At 38.6% G+C, this 4972-nt stretch overlaps 1 pseudogene; it reads left to right on the top strand.

Moving 5' to 3' along the window:
• The first annotated feature begins 309 nt into the window (after window positions 1–309).
• LOC133820198 (small nucleolar RNA R71) lies at window positions 310–408 on the top strand (annotated as a pseudogene).
• The last annotated feature ends 4564 nt before the right edge of the window (window positions 409–4972 follow it).

Raw genomic sequence — 4972 nt, 5'->3', positions numbered from 1 at the left:
TTGTACTGGAGAGTTTATAGTTTGGCTTATGGCTAAAGCTTCTACTTTTCTTGCTAATTTGTCTAAGGATGTTCTTAAGTCTAATTCATCTTAACTTCGTACCCTCCTCATCTTTTTGGTGAATTAGTTGACCTAGACCTAGGATCAAAATAATTTCATTGTTGTGAATTGACAGATAAATCTTCAAGGGCGTCCCAAGCCTCTTGTCCTTGAAATTTTAAAAAATTTCCAGTATGCATAGATTGAATCATTTGACGATTAGAGGGAGTCAAACCATCATAAAAATATTTTACAAGTCTCTATTTTTCAAAACCATGATGAGGACATTTTAATAATAAATCTTTCCCAACATTCATAAAACTCTTCATTATCTTTTTGAAAAAACTCGAAGATTTCTCTCCTTAGACTATCAGTTTTAGACATAGGAAAAAATTTCAGCAAGAATCTATTATAAAGTTGATCTCATGTAGTTATAGACCCCGTGGGAAGGGAATTCATCCAAGCTTTTGATTTTTCTTTTAATGAAAAAAGGAACAATCTTAGTTTGACCGACTCATCAGAAAAAATTTGAAATTTAAATGTTGAGCAAATTTCTAAGAAATATTTGGCATGCATGTAAGGATCCTCTCTATCTAACCCATAAAAAGATGGCAACAATTGAATGATTGATGGTTTAAGCTCAAAATGGGCAGTAGAAGTTGTAGGAAGAATGATACATGAAGGAGCATTAGATGAAATAGGTGCAAAATAGTCAAGCAAAGTTTTTTCAGGCACAACATTTCCATCAACATGATTAGCAATTGGTTCCATGATGCTCAAATTTTTACTAACACTTTAAATTTCAAACAAAGATAAAGGTCTTTTTACTAATCAATTTTTAGAGTTACATTCCCAATGATGCATACAATTTTAACAAACAAAGCAACAAAGATAATCTCAAACAAACAATTTTCTGATGTGGAAGATCAGTTACAACCGCAACCACAGAGCATACTTAGATTTATTTTTTTTAGAGATTTCACAACAATATAATTTTTATGGTTCACCTGTCCCCAGACCTATTTGATTCCACTTACTCGCACACTGCTAACAACTCCCTGAGGTTAATTAGTAGAGGCGGATTGGAAATTTTGTTCAAATTTCCTTTAAGCAAAAATTGCTTATGGTGAAAGGACAAGATTTAGGTTTCTTTTTTTTAAGTATTTTTTTCACAATTACAGAATAATATGATAAAAGATAAAGAAAAATAAGGCAAAATTAAATAAGACTAAATTTTAGGCAAGAGTAGGGAGATATAGCATGCCATCAACCATAACAAAATTAAGGTAAAAATTAGGAGGCACAAGTGCAATCAACTAAAACATAAAATAAAAGACTAGGAGGAAAAATTGCCATCAACTGGCTTGGAGGAAAAATTTCCATCAACTAGTAAATTGCACAAAAATATAACAATAAGATAAATAAAGAAAGTTACAACAAAGGTTAGGAGGCACAAGTGCCTTCAACTAACAAGAAATACAAGGAATAAAAACTATAACAAAATTAGGAGGCACAAGTGCCATCAACTATAAAAATTAAAAAGATAGATTGATAGGAGGCACAAGTGTCGTTAACTAAAAAAACAATAAATATAAATATATAAGTGTAACAACCCAAAATCACTAATGTGGCTTAAGGGCCTTGATTAGTGTGCCGAGAGGGCATAATTGGTTTATGTGTGAATTTATTGATTTAATGCATGATTATATGATAAGCATGCTTGTATGATTATATGAATGTAAATGTGGTTAAATGTTGTATCTGTGAGAACCACGTTATTATGTGGGTAAATCTGCAGCGTGCGACTTGAGGCGATCCTAAGGAGCTAGTTGGCGGGAAGTCACAACGGGGGCTTAATGTTTGACTTTGGTCAAGCTAGGGGTATTTCAGGAATCGGGTGGTTATTTAGACTATCAGGTTATGTAAATAAATATATGGAGATATATTTGAGGTTAGGAAGCTTAAGCGGGAATTTTGGGGAATTTTACCATTTTTCCCTCGGGGGACGTTTCTGGTACCCCGAGCCTTGGGATTAGCTTAATCACTTAAGGATAGACTTAAGAGGCTTTAGAAAGCAGTAGAACAAATTAGACCAATACTTTCCTCTTCCTCTCTGTAACGTTCTGGATAGCCAAGACCGCTACACTATGTACTTATAAAGGTGCAAGACTTGTTAATCAACTCATACTTTTAAAAACGTGTCATTAAACATGTAAGAACTAGGGTTAAAAGGTTTTGGTCTCAAAAGACTCATTTATATAATTAAACTATTATATACATGGGATCCCAAAAGAAACAGTGCTAAAAGTTTATTTACAAACTTCCAAAAGTACATAAACAAAGGTTAGCCATACTAAAGCAAAATAGACAATCTCTGGGTTTTGCGTCCCTGCCTAAACCTCAACCGTGGCGGCTGGCTATGTACATTCCGCTCGCAGAGCTCTCCAATCAAGGCTAATCAAGCTTACCCTTGCCTTTACCTGCACCACGTAGCACCCGTGAGCCAAGGCCCATCAAGAAAGCAACATATACAACACAATCAATGATAACAGACAGTTAATTCATTAAGCATGTACTCTTATCAAATAATTCACATTAATACCACTCAGCATATATTTAGAGTCATAGATGCAATCAAACACTTGTAACATTCATATCACATAATAATCAGGGTCAACAACTTAGGCCGCACCCTCTGTTTACCCCCACTGACTCCAGTCCGCTTAAACAGAGCTCATTACATATTAAACTGTCCTCGGCTACCAGTGGCCGAGTCGCGCCCTATGCACTAGTGTAACCCTTGGCACCCTTAGGCCGTTGGTTCACTAAATAGCTTGCATGGCATAATACCATCTTTTCAAGCATTCACAATACGGAACCCTTAGCCCCATCACATATATTCAACCAGGTACAGTTTTCTTACCTTTGGCTTCCACGTGAACTGGTAACGAGCGATGCTTCTTGAGTGCGATCCAATCCCCGAGCCCTAGCTTAGCACCTAGTCACAACCAAGATAAAGGATACCATCAACAATCTTAAATGAGCTTCTAGACAAAGTTCTAGACTCTGAAACATTGAACTTCACCAAACATGGTAAAAGATTCAATCCCGGGCACCCTAGGTTAAATTCCCAAGTCTAGAATCACAAAATCCCAAAATCCCTTAAGGGTCGCGGCATTAGCCAACCATGCCTTGGCATGGCCCCAACCAGGGGCCTCCAAATGCCCAAAAACAGGTAAGGGCTGCGGCATTCCTTAGGCCATGCCGCGGCCCACCCTCCTTCCTCAGCACAACTCAGATTCGAAGGGTCGCGGCTCACCAAGAACTATGTCGTGGCCCGTCCCCTTCATACCCAGAAAAACCACCATTTTTAACTCCCAAACCTCATGCAAACTCACTCAAAACCACCCCAAATCCACAACTCAATTATCCAAAGACTTCCCACAAGATTCCAACAACACACCCCAGCTGAATCCTAGGCTAGAAACCCATAGAAAACCCATTTCAATTACTGAAACCTTCTAACCCAAGAACACAAAACCAGCCATGGAGATACTAGAATTCAACAATCAAACCTTGGATTAAAGCTTACCTCAGCTGTAGAATCACTTCTCCAAGAGTTCCCTGACCTATCTTCAAAGTTTCAGCCTCAAATTCCACCTTGAATACCAAAACCACAACCATTAAAAACTCAGCCATCTTTCTCAAAATTCCTAATCACAAAAACAAAAATGCATTGCTTACCTTGGCTCTAGTTTAGTTCTTGATCAGTCCTTGAGCTAAACCTCCAATTTATCCCTTCAATTCCCAAAGATTCAGCTTGATTCCAGCAATTCCTCCTCAAATTTCAGTGTTTTCCTTCCTTAAGAGAGAGGAGAGAGAGAAGGCTGAGAAAGGGTCGGTTTAAGTTTTCTGTCTAGTATTTTCTAAAGTCTTCCAAAGTATATCCTTAGGCTAATCCCAAAGCTCGGGGTACCGGAAACGTCCCCGAGGGCAAAATAGTAAAATTCCCCAATATTCCCACCTAAACTTTCTGACCTCAATTATATCTCCATTTATTTATTTTCATAACCCGATAGTCTAAATCACTACCCGACACATAAAATACCCCTGACTTGTCCAAAGTCAATTATAATGCCCCGTTGTGACTTTTCCCGCTATCTAGCCCTAGGATCGCCCCAAGTCGCCGGCTGCAGATTTATCCACATAATAATGTGGTTCTCACATTTATCACATATATATATCATATTATAATCAATTATCATACAAACATTATTAATCATATAATTACACATTTAAATCACATTAAATCCATTATTGCCCTCCTGGCACACTAATCAAGGCCCTTAAGCCTCATTAGCGAATTTGGGTCGTTACAACTATCCCCTCCTAATGAGAATTTCGTCCTCGAAATTTACCTGAATAGCTCGGGATACTGATCCCGCATCGCTGTCTCTAACTCCCAGGTCACTTCCTCGACCTTGCTATTCCTCCATAATACTTTCACTAACGGTATCGTCTTATTTCGCAAGACTTTGTCCTTCCGATCCAAAATCTGAACTGGTCGCTCCTCGTAGGACAAGTCTGTCTGCAACTCCAAATCCTCATACCTCAACACATGTGTCATATCAGAAACATACTTCCACAACATGGAGACATGGAACACATTATGAACTCCTGATAACGACGATGGCAAGGCCAGCCTATAAGCCACCTGTCCAATCCTCTCTAGGATCTCAAAAGGTCCAACAAACCGAGGGCTCAACTCGCCCTTCACTCCAAACCTCCTCACCCCTCTCAGTGGTGAAACTCGCAGAAACACGTGGTCCCCAACCTGGAACTCCACGTTCCTACACTTAGGATCAGCGTAGCTTTTCTGTCTACTCTGTGAAGCAAGCATTCTAGCTCGAATCTTCTCAATAGCCTCATTAGT

Source organism: Humulus lupulus, chromosome 2 (assembly GCF_963169125.1).
Source record: "Humulus lupulus chromosome 2, drHumLupu1.1, whole genome shotgun sequence".
Taxonomy (NCBI): Eukaryota; Viridiplantae; Streptophyta; class Magnoliopsida; order Rosales; family Cannabaceae; genus Humulus; species Humulus lupulus.
Note: the sequence above shows the minus strand (reverse complement) of the source record. Positions and strands in the feature narration are given on the sequence as shown.